The 15,981-nt window shown below is 40.4% G+C and overlaps 1 protein-coding gene across 3 annotated transcripts in view; it reads right to left on the bottom strand.

Moving 5' to 3' along the window:
- Window positions 1-14,836, bottom strand: part of LOC138208484 (E3 ubiquitin-protein ligase Midline-1-like) — a 54,572-nt gene extending 39,736 nt beyond the window's left edge. The window contains exons 1-2 of one of the 3 annotated variants that reach the window (XM_069166372.1): window positions 14,762-14,836; window positions 14,461-14,543 (exon numbers count right to left, since the gene is read on the bottom strand). The gene's annotated coding sequence lies outside the window, so the exon portion shown is untranslated. Of the gene's footprint in view, window positions 1-5,557; window positions 5,654-14,460; window positions 14,704-14,761 lie in introns of those variants that run through there. The other 2 variants (XM_069166371.1, XM_069166373.1) reach the window with 2 other exon arrangements.
- Window positions 14,837-15,981: the final 1,145 nt, after the last annotated feature.

Here is a 15,981-nt window from a genome sequence, read left to right as displayed (position 1 = left end):
CAATTGTGCATAACAAAAAAGCAGAAAAACTCTGAGCCCAAACCATTATTCACAACTTTACAGTTCTTGTGATATGAAAGCTTGAAAGCTTGAAAGCTGGCTGCTCATTGGTGGCTGCGTTCCAAGTAATTCCTAACATTTTGCCCCAAGGAAGGGAGTGTTGTAGCTGCGAGTGTAGAACATGGTGCCTATTTTTCAAAGGGTTATGAGTTTAATTCCAACCTTTATTCTGGACTGCAGAATCGAAGAGGCAGAAATTGTATTTTTGCCGGAAATTATGTTGAATGCATCAAATACAGTTGCTTGTTTGGGGTCTGATGAGTTCCAGAAAGCATGTTTATAATTAAATGCGCCATTGAAATGGCAAACAGACAGAGATTTGAATTTGATAAATATTTATTGAATTCCTTTCGGGTCATTGGAAATGTGGCCTCACCATGTTGGCTCTAAGATTTGAAATCTTTTTTGTTGTTGTGAATTTAGAGTTTAGAAAATGAAAACTTTTCCTCAAGTTTAAATAATTCACTCATTCTAATGCCTGCAAAATGTTCGTGTCCAGGGTCTGGGTTTCGGGTGTGTGTGTGTGTGTGTGTGTGTGTGTGTGTGTGTGTGTGTGTGTGTGCGTGTGTGTGTGTGTGTGTGTGTGTGTGTGTACTGTGGTGAGGATTCTGGCTGTGTGTTACTGGCGGTTGGAGTGGGATCAGTCGGAGTGAGGCTGCTGCTAAAGAATGCTCTTCTGGAAAAAGGACAAGGAAAGAGTTTCCATCTCGGGTCAGTTCTCGGCAAGAGCGAGACCACTCACTTTCTGAACACTTTCTACCAGTCCACCAAGACATTAAAATGTTCCTCTTACCACGGCAAGAAGCAGAATACAGGCTCATACATAGTTGGTTTGAATTGTGAAAGAGGAAATATATACTTGAGGTTGGTGCTCTAAGAATAAGTATGAGCAGTGAGCATGAGTAGTGAAATCTGAAGCTCAAAATTACACTTGGCATTTTCAAGACATATAACTTACTGGTAGACATAGGTCCGTCCCTTCCTTTCAAAGTGATCAGTTTCATCACAACTTTCAAAGCCACCCACATCTTCTTTGACATCGTGAGGATTAACAGCTAAAGGGCTGAATTAGAGGAATTTTTTTAGGGCTGGTAATTTTTGTTTTCATCAGCTTACCGTAAACCTTCATTTTTATATTTAAAAAAAAAAAAAAAAAAATCTAAAAATACACAAAACCTTCAGCGCAGTCGAGTCAGCTGCTCTATTTCAAAGTCACAAACTAAACCTTAAATGCTTGAAAAGAGGTATGGTATGTTGTTCGGCCACAAAAAACAGTTTGTGGTAGCTATATGCAGTAATACCTGAATCAACATCACCGTAACTTCAATGTCTTTCTGTATTTAGTTTTGTTAATGTATGGCAGCTTAATTTGCTTTAATTTTGTTCTTAAAATGTTGCACGTTTTGCCAAAATTGGAGTTGTATATCTCACTCTAGTGGGTTGTGCCTGTTTGCATGTGTCTTCTTAAGGTGCAAACGTCAAGAGCCCTCCGGGCCTCCATAAAAAGAGAGTTTGCTTTTCTTAGAATTAGAATGTGTCCTTCAAAATAAAACACTTTGATTGATTTATTTCACTAATGCCACCATAAATCTGAGATATTGTACAGTCATTGCACAGGTCTTGAATTATGTTTTCTTTCCCTTGGAGGTTATCCAACAACACTCTTCAGAATTAAAGCAGACAGACACAAGGACTCTTAAAGTCTCACTGTTTTTCACCTTGAACTATATGTTTCTGACTTGCCTCCTGGTCATGTTCTGCTTGTGCTTGAAATGACATTGTGCGAATCGAGATGGAGGGAGTTTCAGAATTAATTGACATCTGAGGTCAGTTTCTTTAATGTTTCGAGCCAGAAAATTCAAAGATGACTACAAGACATGATGGCACATAATGAGAGGAGGATAAACACCACTTATACTTTGTGTGCAAAACTTTTTAGACACTTGAGAGTTTTGAATAATGTAGCTAAACGTAATGTCCATTGTAGGAAGATGTTTAAAATATTTTCATATATTCAGAAAAGCTTTAGATTTCCTGTTGTACTACAAAAACGATCAGACAATTTCAGAAGTTGGAGAGATGATAGAGGTTGTGGTTCTTTATCTTATTCAAGGCTGTGGTTTTGTGCCCATATGCTGTCAGATTTTGTTATGTCAGTTATACAAAAAAAAACATGAAACTGTGACGGTAAAATCACCATATTCAATCTTTTTTTATTATTATTATTTTTTGCGAAACATTAGCTGCTACATTTTTTCATGAAATATAGGGAAAAAGTCGTTTCGACTGTGCTCTAGCCTCCCCTTTTACCTCTCAATTTAAGAAAGCTGACCCCTACTCTGAGTTTATGTTTAACAACCAGGAATGAGTGGAATGCAGCAGAGTCCGTCTCCTTTCTTGCTGTGAGATCATTACGGGGAAGAAGGCCGACAGGGTTACGACCACGACCTTTCTGCAGAGGGCACGGACGCTGTGGGTTGCCTGGGACTTGTAGGATTTACATCCCACATATATGCAGCCAAACACAAGCCTTTAATGGTATCATGTGGCTTATAGCCAACATCACAGGTGATATACATGCAAATATACGCACTGTAAGTCTTTTCACGCAAGAACCCCCGCACACACACACACACACACACACACACACAGCAAACCCATTGGCTCAATCTGCATATCATCCTCCAGAGGCATCTTTACGACTTAGATATAGAGCATCTTAAAACCTCCCCCCAGTCACTGATCACTATCTTGGACATAGACAGCCATTCATATTGCATGACTCATGAGAAGCTTGGTGATATTCTGTATAGCCGTTCTTACATGCATTTGGTTTGGAGTGCCTTGACCCAAAAAAGTTGCATTCGTTTTTGGAGCATCTTGGAAGACACAGGTAAAGCTCCTTTTTGGAAAATGCCAAACACATTTCCCCTCCAGCTGACCTCTGGCCTTTCTCGGTTCGCATACGGTCAGTAACAGGACTGGTTTTAATCAGCGTGCGGGTCGTACCAGCCGAGCGGAGCCCTCATCTGTTTTGAAGCACAGTTTGGGATTAGGAGGAAGTAGGGGAGAAGTTGTGTTCGGTTTTTCATTTTGTTGAGCCGGTGAGCTATCTGTCTCTGTCAAGTGAACTCGTTGAGTAAACTGATCTAATCTGAGAGAAACTAATACACAGAAAACAGATTTTAAGAGAGGAGCAGACGAGGGAGAAGGAGCAAGACAGACAGATTAAGAGATACTCAGGGAGAGGGATGGGGAGGGCAGAGATAAACAAAATAAAAAAAAAAAGTCTAGGTGATAAATACTAAATGTAGTTGCACTATATTCTCCGAAATTGATATTTTTGGTATGCGGAGGAGTCACATAAAGGAAAAAGAGAACTGAAGCAATTTGGGTGGCTGTAAACTAGAACTTTTATGTCTTTGAGTTTGGGTGAACTGACCCTTTAGGACTAAGAATAGCCTCAAGGATCCAAGAGAGTGCTCATTATCACTGTGAATCAGACGCAGAATCTGAAGTGTGTGTGCACAATCATGTCTTTCTGTGTATGTGAACTGACTGGAGTCGAACGTGACGCACGACAGATGCAACGAGAACATGGCAATGTTGTACGAGTTGCTTCAAATGTCAGAGTCACAGAATCAAGCTGAGGTCAGACAATCAATGGAAATATTTAGATTCACGGCTCTTTCTGTGTCCTTAATAGGAAGCGTGAGGCAAGTGAAGCCAGTGTGAGCCATAATAAACTCTGAATTATCAGTAGTCTTGAACATCCTAGCCCTGCCCGGTCCTTTCAACCATGCCATCAAATGAGATGTGATTTTAAAAACAACATCCAGAACGTTGCAGGAACAAACTGCTGTTTAGATCAAGTTGAGAGCAGCTCCTTTGTACATTATACATGTACAAAAAAAACCCATTTAGATCCTTTGCCTGAATCCAACACATTCATCAGCAGCAACAGCTGAGGGCATTCGCTGTTACAGCAAAGAAATTCACTGCAGCATCATCCAGGCGAATGCAAATATGCTCAAACACGCGAGACAAGCGCATAAACATGGGTGGCCAAAAGCACACACAAGGGGACACGCAGACGAATGCTGATGAACGTAAACACATCGCACACTGATGCGCTCGTACGCATGCATACATGCGGGTGTCAGGCAGCATCACCATTAGCCGTCAGCGGGCCCAGCTTGTCCTCAAACTGTCACGAAAGGAGGTGCGTCCCCGCTGCTTGCCCTCAACCAGCGCTACACCAGCTGGCACACTATGACAACATCATATAACCCGCTCTTCAAAGAAACACGCCTAAATTAGCATAAAAGTAATAAAAAAAAACACATGCACACAACAAGAGTATTTACTGTATGTCTTTTAAACTGAGGGGCAAAAAATGTAAGTGAAAAGACATCGAACGGAATTATTACTCGAAGATAAATACCCTTTTTTAGATTTAGGGCACGATCAGGAGCATTTTAGCACCTTTCAGCACATTGTTTCGGTTATATGGGCCCCCAACTTCATTCATTGATTGGAATGATGTGACTCGAACCAGCAAAGTGACCTCTGGTTTCCACCTCCAGTGTGAATAAGAAACTGCTCGTTAACATGCTTGTGATGACAACTTTATTCAGATTTTATTCATTACAGCCAGTTTTGTTTTCCTGTTGCCAAAAAAATCAATAGTCCAAAGGTTAGTTTTTCCAGAGCATTTAACTGTGGTTATATATAGTCAGGAAGTGTTATAATGTCAATATAATTTCACAGTACAGCATTAAATATCCCAGCCTGACTAATCAATTTATATCCCTGACCTGTCCAAAGGCTCCAACCAATGCCAAAGCTTTTTTTATCAAGGTCATTAAGCTGAAAGATCTGTGACCTGACTCTCATATGTATGGAGCCATTTAAAATAGGACTGTCTCTGAGACATTGGCTACTGACTCATATGGGTCAGTGACATCCTTTCTTTCTTTCTTTTTATTTAAGAAAGAGCAAACACAATTGGATTATTCCGCCTATTTGTTTTGCTAATCCTAATTTATTATATATCAAGATTTTGATGGTTTAACGTGTGGGGGAAAAAAATGCACATCGACTGTATGTAATAATAGGTCAGTGCATATTATGCACCACTTCGTGAGCATTAACTGGCTCTCAGGCGGTCACTGTAGCTCACAGCCAAGTTTGTCTTTAAGATAATATGCTATTTCAGGCGACACTATATTATCTATTAAAATTCTCACACAGGGCGAGTGAAGTATATCTGCCATCTTGTATTGAGTGAAATAAGGGTGTGATGAGGCATAAAAAACTCTCTTCACTTCTCATCCTATTAGTGCAGGCTAGAAGCACATCCGATTGGAGTTTGTGGTAAAAAGGAAGACTGTTCTGCTTTTTTATTTTCCTGAAAAGTACAGTTATAACGGAGCTTTACAAACTAAAATCCTAATTATCCCCAATGTGGAAACTACCAATTAGTGCCCCAACATACCTCAAACAGCTTTAGAAAGCCCACAGCTGGGTGATGTGTTTTTAGGGACATTTGTATCTCCAGACGGTCTGGACATCACTGCCCAAGACCAAAGACGGCACATCAGGTCTGGAGAAAAAACAGGAGCATGCTGGTGGTTTTCTTTGACTCTGGGGGACAAATTCACAGTGAATAACCTCACAAATGTCAGACTTAGAAGGGGATGTCTTAGTCATTGTTTGGCTGTTATACATAGGGTATCGGAATTATTTTTAATTGTACCTGCAACAAATCACAAAGAAATGAAGTAACCTGATAGACAAACAGGAAGTTATATCAAATATCATGCTCTTGTGACCTGTTAAGATGACTGTTTTCAATCCAGCGCCAATGATTGAATCAGTCGAGTATGAAACTGCTCCAGCTGAGACACCGACTCCCACTGTGGGCACAGAAAATACATACTGCAGTTCGGGTACCAAATTAAGTATAAATCTGTCATTCCATAACCTAAAGGGAGGTCATAAGGAAATCTATGTGGAGATGTTTGAGGAGCAAGTTGTTATTTTAAAGTCAGAGGCTGCTTTAGATGAGCCTGCTCGCTGTGAGAAAAATTGACTTTTTCCCAGGTGTGCCGAATGTCAGCATGAAGCATGAATAAGTTATAAGTGAAAGTCAGCCTCTCCGACCTCCCCCGGCTCTCGCCCCTGCAGTGCGATGCAGTGCGTTGAAGCTCTGTGTGTATAGTGTGTGTGTGTGTGTGTGTGTGTGTGTGTGTGTGTGTGTGTGGTGGTTAATGTAATGCAATGGTTAATGTACTATAGTCCACCTGACAGTGAGAAAATATTCAGATTTATGGGCCTGCCATCACCTGTGACAGGGAGAGCGTACACACACACACACACACACACACACACACACACACACACACACAGGGGACATCTCACTTTACTCATAGTGAATGTAAAAACTACATATCTTCTATTGCCATAAAAAGAATCAGAGATGCTAGCTGAGGATGCAGATGACTGTGAAATGAAGTACAAGTCGGTGAGAGGAATCGAAAGCTGGGACATTAATCAAAGAACATGCATTTTGTATGAAGGTGAGGTGGGATGACAATACGACGACAGTGGAAGACAGTAATTAATTATAAATGGAATAAATGATGGTCTCAGTTGGATCATTAATGGTTTGAATTATTAATGAAGGTTATTGGACTCGGGTGTGATTTATAAATTTGAAGTCATCATTTTTAGTGGGTTTACTGCTTTTTCAAGGCACATTATGTTATCACTATTTAAATAAAGGAGATTCATATTCTAAAGGTGAGACAGAACATTGTTTTTGTATGAAGTTGTGGATTTGAGTGACAGAAGTAGGGCATATAGTAATTGCAGCACTTTTTTGATGAGTGATGATTGATGCAATAATCCATCCATCCATCCATCCATCCATCCATCCATCCATCCATCCATCCATCCATCCATCCATCCATCCATCCATCCATCCATCATCTCTACCTGTTTAGGATTTGTATTTCTTAATGACAAACCTGGACCGAGGCAGATACAAATATGTAAGTCACTTCCAATGTGGTATTTAGACAGACAGACAGACGGGTTCACTTGCACACAGAGGTGCATCCCAGGGGACGGAGCTTCTTAAAGCGAGTGACATTTGGTTCCAACATGGTTGCTTGCCCTCTCTACGTGTCTTGTTTCCCTATCGAGCTCGAGCTGTCCCCTCAGGCTGAGCCAACACCTCGTCTCTATTCTTCTAACATCAGCACAGATAAATACTACCAGCCACAGACACACAAGGCCAGTCTCCAACACACACACACACACACACACACACACACACACACACACACACACACACACACACGAACTGACCTTAGAGGTTTAATCAATAAACCACCCACAGCACTTTTCCAAAGCTTAGAGAGAGAGACATTGTGTGTGTGTGTGTGTGTGTGTGTGTGTGTGTGTGTGTGTGTGTGTGTGTGTGTGTGTGTGTGTGTGTGTGTGTGTGTGGTGTTAGCGCTCCTCAAAACAAACAAGGCAATCTATAAGCCCATTGGTGCTACTTGGAATGCACAGTTTTGTACATGCTATCTGTTTGCACAAAGGAATCCATTCTCGACAGTGAAGCTGAAAGAACGCTGCGAGTGTTTTCTCCCCGAGTGTTTGACCCTTCTTTGGAAGGTGCGTCACCTCCCATTTAACACAAATCAAGTTGCAGATGTAGCAGCTTGTGAAGAGCCCAACACTCAATGAGCCAATCAAACCGAGCACGCGGTGGGGAGACAAGTATTATTTGAAGCACAAGTGGACCGGCTCGCTGCGCCATTGTCGGACCATGGATCGCAGATGCACAACTCTTCACCCTCCTCATGCATAGGCAGCACAAAGGCACAGAACAAAACGAGGCTGCATGAGTCTTTCTAAAGGGTGCTGCTTTGTTCATCCCACTTAAAATGGAATTTCGTGTGTGTTGGTCCACATTGTTACTCGGTTTTAACATTGATAAGGATTGCCACAGCCTCAGATAACGTTGGACAAGTCCGGAGATATATGTTCAATGCTGATAATAGAGAAATATAAGTTCCTCTTTCTGTATTTTTGTAATATTATGTAGTTATTTTGGACACAAGCATATATTATGGCCCAAAACATGGGCAAGATTGCCACAAGATTGGTTCTTTTACATTGCATTTTACCACTTAAAAAACATGAAAACATCTACATTATTAAGGGTTTCAAACACATCAAACAAGCAACAAACCTTGAAAATAGTGTTGTTAATATTCCCCTCAGCTGTTGGAGCACATTTGCTTCTTGTCATAGCATTGCAACAAGCTTTCTGGCACACGTCTTCCTGAAACAACAGCAATCAATGGGAGGGTACGGCTCTCTAAATTACAGCTCCAAGAAATGCTGACACATCTCAGCTCTCAGCACGGTGTGAGATGGACGGCCCTGAGCTGGCCAAAATATATAGAATCAGAGAAAGCTACTTGACTCACAGCTTTATGTGGAGCAGGGGAACCTTGGGGTCCTGTACTGGTTCCATGACAGTATTTCTCATCTGCAGGGAAAAGCTATTAAATGCATCATGAGACAATCCAAGAAAAACACCCTCTTGATTATATTCAGATTCGGCTAGTTCATATTAAAAGCTTACTGCTTTTAAGGGCTAAAATGCGAAGATGCATCGATTTACTCAGTAACTTGGACATCAAAATAATTGCCTACACTCTTAAGGAAATACTTACATACAGTATTGATTGATTGCAGCAAGTTGCACCCTGACTTAGCCAATCCAACACGATTTGTGTCGCCTTTGCCGCTCATAAATTTCTCCTCAGCACTGCATTTGCAATTTTCCAGGTGTGATCCTGCTGATTTGATTTATTCCTTCTATTGTTTTCCCTCGAGACTAATGTGGGCCAAACATCAAACATGATTGAATATCAGTTTCCCTTTGTTCATACATCATGCAAATCCAAATGCTGTTTATTATAATCGATCATAATGGTTGACTCGTCCACTTTGAAATATACAAGCCTCTGCAGTGGGTTTTGTTTTTGGACAATTTAATCCTTTGTTGTCATGACTATACTGGTTGTCTTGGAAACAATGCCTTTGGATAAAAAATATATTGCTCTCTGACTGGAGATGCCGGGGAGATTAACATTTTTTGAATTTCTTTTAATTATAGTTGCTGCATTGTGAAAGTCATATCTCCGTTCAGTCGCTGGGTGCCCTTTATGTTTAGCACTTCTAAGCATACTTTAAATTTTTGTCCTCACTCCAAAGTATGCACTTGTATTGAATGAGAGCACACTGGTGGGAATTTGCTTACAAATCACAACTCTGCACCTGGTTTACTGTGATAAAACTGCTAATTTGTAGCCCCATTTTTATTGTTGAACTTCCAGGAATGGCTCTTCTAGTTTATGAATTCTCCACGAGGACACATCGATCCACTCCTGCTCGTAGGCCAGACATTGACTCTGAGCTTCAGCTAATCAAAGAGCCAATTAATGCTGGCAGCAGTATGCACACCGAGCTGCAGCATTAGTCAATGGCATACTAAGCTGCACAGGCCCAAAGACTTTGTAAATTAGACAAGACAAACCGTCTCAGCTATTGTTGTATTGAGAATGATCTTGTCTGAATTACCTCCCATTGGTATTTAGGAGGCCTGCTTCACTGTAGCCTGTTCTGTTAGAAAGATTGTGCTGATTCCAGTAGTTGTGGAAAAAAATCAACGTCAGATCAGAGTTAATCCTACAATGGCAACATTTCAAACTGATCTTACCATTTGTTTTGTCCTTACCTTGTGCAGAGCCAAGAATCAGCCCATCGCGAGACCAAGAAATGGGACAGAGAAACTCCAACTAAGGTAAGAGTTTCATATGTGGTCCATATGCTGTGAACTTATGACTGTAACTATATCTACAAGGATTGATCACGATGAACTTTGGTTTGTAGTATGTGCAGACAGGGCTTTTGGGGAAATTTCCTTGCATTTTTCAGTGATCGTCTTGTAGAATCGTAATATTCTTCTGCTAATGGTCTGTACTTTTTTTTGCTTCCATTCTATGTTTCTAAGTTTTACATGAGTGATTGTGTATTTGGGTCCGAGCGCTTTCAAACAGACCAACACTTTAAAGTTGTGCCTGAATGCCTCCTGTTCGCTTTTACTATCAACAAACGATATAGCTATTGTGTGTGAACTTTTCTGAGTTGTACAAGCCTGTCTCAGTATTGTAGCTGATGTGTTGTGTTCAGACGTCTGCATCACTCTCGCAGCCATTGCATTGTTTGAATTGGTTTATTTTCCGCTTGACTATGGCTCACAACTTCAGTTTGCACTGTGATTACAGTCTGGAAATCCTGTTCACATGCAGTTTGCTCAGCCACTCTGAAAGTGGACTAATTAGTGACAACTGGGGCTATTGTTGTATTGAGCCAAAGTGTGATGAGGTTGAAGTAGTTCCAACAAAAGCAGGGGTGGTAGAGTTGTGATGCAAAACATATTCTGTGTGGAGCTGAATGATGAAAGGCTGCTCCAGTGGTTTGAAAATGAACACAACGTCAACATCCATTATGATGTAACGACTGGAAACAATCCTCAATGGAGCGGGACCAGACCCGAATATTTGTGCAGTGGATTTGGGTCTGGTAATATCAGGCTTTTAGCAAACAGGTCTTGTTTACCGTCATAACATTAAGTGAAGCTAGACTTGGATTAAAGTCACATCAATGCTGCATTGCACTGATATACACTGTATGTTTCAGTCATGTGTCCATGTGAGGTCACATTACAAGTGTTGGTTTATGAACTGCTATTTTGGCCGTTGCTATTTTGTTTTTGTTGAGTGAGAAGTGACCATATTCAGCAAGCTGGGAAAGAGCAGGGGAACCTCGAGGACATTATGACAGCCCTCCTATACCGGCAACCTGACTGCACCCCAGGCATGTCAATTAAACCTGGCACCACTTAAACATACTTCTTTTTTAGGTTTAATATGTGATTAATTATGGAATTATTTTCAGAAGGACCACCACCACAACACTAATCAGAAGGATTAACTTTAGCTAATGAAATCATAATGACTTGTTGAAAAAAGATATTGACTTTGTGTTTCATGAGATAAGTTAATGCTTTTTGAATGGGAGTGTATTGGAGCCAGCTTGTAGTAGTGAATGGGGGTATTGCATTTTGAATGCTATTTTTTACATTGGCCTCACTTTTCAGGCTCAGATACCACGTCCATGTTTGTATACAGTCTATAGTGTTGATATTAGGATCTGTATTAGTACTTGTGACTCTACATTATCATTATATTGTATTGTATTGCATTCTGTGCATTCTCAGATGAAGTTCTATCAATTCAATGTTCCCAGCACATTTACCAGTGGCAAGACTCAATGCGTTGTGTATTTGTGCCAACCACAGAAGACAATAACTGACAGAAGCTGAATCGCAAACATAGCCAAAGCTGCAGTTGAGCAAAAGCTGTGTGTTCAACGGAGACGGAACAGAGTAGGGCACTTGACTAGTTCACAGTCCATCTCATCACCAAGTGTCTTTGGCTCTCTCAAGCTTTGTCATTATGCAGATAAACATTTAAGTGCCATGTTTGGTCACCCGTAGAACAAACCAGCCCATTCATATAGTCCAATACCCCCGGGGTGGATGAAAGGGCGACCATTGCAAATAAAACTGCCTCTACTTCCATTTAAACTCCCACCTAGTTCTCTCCAAACTCGCCCCTCTCTATCTTTTCTCTCCATTCACGCTCATTGTCTTGAGGTTTGGTATAGGACAAGGAGATGGCAAAGAGCCAGTGTTTGGCTGTTGGGGTGCTGAAACATGAATGCCAAGATGGATGGGATTTTATAGCTGGAATGTAGGGGGTTTGGCCGGGCATGAAAAAGATTGGACACACTGGCAGTCACTGGTGCCAAGGCCCCCAAGCTTGAGACCCTGCTGGGATCCAAACATGGCAAAGACGGTGTTAAAACTGAAAATAATCTGAGCACAGATTTGAAAGCAGAAAGATTTGAAAGCATGTGTAAACCACATTAAATTAATAATTTAATAGTTAAATAAACAAATGCCCCTTTAACTAGCAAAAAGAGGCAATGTTTCTGGCAAAAGCAGAGAACTGTTAACAGAGAGTGTTACAATGCCTCGGCTTTTTAATTCACTATTGTACCATCTTGTTCTTTCACCAACACCCATACTCCTCACTGTGACTAGCCTAGTTGATCCTATAGAAAATCTTTTTTTGTTGTTGCTTTTTAGTTCACAAAACCATCTCAAAACTCCTCTCAAAAGTAAAACATGAACTGCCAACATTAACATCTAAAACACACATTTCCGGAGAAAAACACGTCTATCATGCTGACTTGTCTTTATTCCACAGCAAAAATGTCTTTCATTTATCTTGCAATACACAAAGTTGTAGATCCTCGCTGCTCAGTCAGCCACGCAGAAATCCAACTGCCTGCACCAACAGCTAAATGCATTTTAGATCATTATTCAATATTTAGAGCTGTGTGTGTTTGTCTCCTGGTCTTTAAGGAACTGAACACTCACAGAGAGCATTGCTACAGTGTCAACAGTTTGGATACAAGACCACAGTGATGTATAATAAAGCAATCACAAATATAACCTCCTAAATATTTGTGGAGGTAAACATGTTTACAATAGACCTCTATAATCAGAACTCATATTAACAAATAATTCATGACAGTATATGTACACTATTTTGTATTATTCACGTCAGTTACACTTTACTTCAGACATCAAACAGTGTTTAATGCTGAAATCTTACTGAAATTCTGAAGTATTAGTTTTCAAGTTGGACTGTAGGTTTTTCATCTTTGCCAAACAGTGAGTACATGTGCAGGAAAGAAAACACAGCGCTACAAAGCAGGTGCAGAAAAATGCTAACATGAATAATGAAGAAACCCTTCATGGTAGTACAAGATGATGAGACAAATAAGACTCTTTCAATCAAAGTGGTTAATTTTACAGACCTTATAAGAGTGTTTATGCATTCTAATCATTATGTCAGCCTCACATCAAAATGTGTAATGTGTGGTGAACAAAGCAAAATATCCTGTCTTTTGTCTTTTCACACAACTCACAATAATAGGCTAAAATTGTGAGATGCCAATGTTTTTCTTGGCCTCCTCTTTTCTATTGGCTGTGTCCACGTCATGTAATGGTCCAACTGGTTCTCATCCCAGGGCTTCCAATACCACCATTTTGCCGAGGTGCCTAAGATTTAGGCTTCAAGAACAAAAAAGATAATGGTTTGGGTTACATGTGATGCTGTCAAAGTTTGGTTCAATTTTGGCCCAAAACTACTTTTTTCTATTTAGAAAAGGGTTTTGGTTTGGGTTGAAAACAGTATGTTATTCTAAAAAAATCTTTTACACTGTGGACCAATGTAGCTTTGATACATGTTTGATATGAGTTGTTCTATCTGTAATAGCCTCTTTTATTTTTGACTAGAACATTGGCTACAGCCTCAAATTGAAATACTCTGAGCTTCATTGCAAGTAACAAACCCAGCAAACAAAGCCTATTACAATGACTAGCAGGAGATTCAGCAACAGTGCATCCAGTTCAAATTTGGAACATTGGTTGATATTATATTTGAGTCTAAAAAATGACATGAACCAATTTATCCATTGGCTCGTGTACATGGAGAAAAGAGGATAAATTGGAGGATGTTTTGACATAAACAAGCAAAGGCCTTCTGAGTACTTGCAGGGTACAGCCAACAAGCAAGTGATAAAACATAAATATTTCATTTTGTAGGTTTCACATTGTTTGACAGTACAGAACCCCAAAAATACTGTCAATAATATATTTTAGAAATCTTTTTTTTTAACCTCAAATTATGTGTCATAAGTTATAGAAATAAACCATTAAATTATAGGGAATTGAATTCATGTTTTGTGTCTTGTGCTTCTATTAATTTCATAAATCCATTATTTATGGTTAAACCAAAAATATTGTCAACCTATCATAAAGCATTTTGAGTTAATGCTCATAAAAGCCAAGCAATGCAAAGCCAAAAATTCAATGAACAAAACATGCAGCAATTCCAGTTGAAAACTGCAGACAAATGTGAACAAAAGCTACTCTGAGACAATCACAGCAGCATGCACGTGCATTCAACCGCCACGCTTGGACCACATGGAGCAATCAAGCCCCCCTTAAACCTCCCACCCCCACCCAAACTCATTCCGATCCACTCCACCCCTCCGATGTATGACATCCCATTGTGAATGTGCTATGAGAAGAAAAGAAAAAAAGACTCTAAACCTGCTGCCTCTAAAGGAATGGTCCCAGTGAAAGTGAATTAAGCAACAAAGGGAGGCACTTACATTCAAGAGCCTCACATGGTCCTCCGACAGAAAAGAAGAGAAGCGGGCAATGATTCCAGTCTGGGAAAACAATAGTGAGTAACCTTGGAGGAAGAGAGAGAGAGAGAGAGAGAGAGAGAGAGGTAGAGAAAGTGAGGGTGAAAAAGAGCGACAGTGAGTTAGAGAGAAAATAAATGTGAGAAAGAGAGGATGCAGATACAGGCATCCACACACCCAGCATACACGCAAATCAAAACACTTAGGATCTTTTCATGCATCTCCCCTCCTCCTCCTCCTCCTGTTCAGTGCCTTCGGGTTTTACTTGTCATGTGTTCAGGCTCAGGCAAGCGTGAAGCGGGGCTGAGGTAACCGGCGCTCCAAGTGCTTTGTCCAGCGGTTGAGAAACTCGTGCTTCCATTACGTGGAACATTGAGCTTTTTTGGCCCCTTTTTGTGTGTTTGATCCCCAGCAGATGAATGGGGTGGCAGGAGACGATATCCAGCATCTTGGCGCTGTGGCACCTTCCTGGGATCTCGTCCCAAAGCTAAACACAAAAAAAAAAAAATCCCTCACGTGTTCTCTGGAAAATGGAGATAAATCTCTTTCACAGGCATGTGTCCAGTTTCCAAAAACAGTTTCCCATAATGGTACATCTCAGTCAAGTCAGGGATAATGAATGATGTAATGAATTGACTCTGTCAGTGCATCCATTCGCTGATTACACAAGACATCATGCTGTAATATCTTGTCTCTTGCTCAAGAGCTGATGCAAACTGCTTAATTTTTTTTAGAAACGTTTGCAGTTTTCTGCAGCTTTGAATTGCTTTTAACTTTTAGTGGTTGTCACCCGAGGGAGTACAGAGCAGCAGGATCAGCAGATGTTTTGGAACTCCACGGATTAACCGTGAGCACTTTGGACTGAGACTGGATTCTTAACTACAAATATAAAGTATTTGGTTTACTATAATAGCTAGTTTTAAAACCTGACCATTCTCAGATACAAAGTAAACCCCTGATAACATTGGTCTGAGTTAAAAGGAAAGGTCGAGAAATGTAGACCATCATGCAACACCACCACTCACCATTTGTTGTATATTTAGCATATTATATGTCAGAACATTTTCAATAAAACCTTACTTCATGGAAATATATAGTGCAGGGTTTTTACCATGCATGTAACCAAGCCGGCCCCAAATTTGACACTCCAGGAAAAGTGAAGCTGTCACCTGAGAACACAATTAAAATATCTGAAAATGGGAAGTTTACATGTAAAAGAAATCCAATTTTGGACGCCAATGTCAGTTGCTGAAAAAATAATGGTCGAGAAGAGGCATGTCTGCGTGATTGACAGGTGTCTCAAACTATTACACTCAGCTGTGTTGTTCACACCCCTCAGCTGTACTGAGGATTGTTGTGAAAGCCCTGGCAAAGATGGTGAGAACAGACGAATCCAAATCCAACCTTCCAATTTTTTTTTAACTCAAAACTGTCACATTTTCTTAGCACTCGGTCGCAGAAAGAGTTCCTGGCACACTCTGAATC

Source organism: Embiotoca jacksoni, unplaced genomic scaffold, assembly GCF_022577435.1.
Source record: "Embiotoca jacksoni isolate LCO1_2020_lvr unplaced genomic scaffold, fEmbJac1.0.p SCAF_38, whole genome shotgun sequence".
In the NCBI taxonomy this organism is placed as follows: domain Eukaryota; kingdom Metazoa; phylum Chordata; class Actinopteri; family Embiotocidae; genus Embiotoca; species Embiotoca jacksoni.
This window is presented reverse-complemented; position numbering and strand designations above follow the sequence as displayed.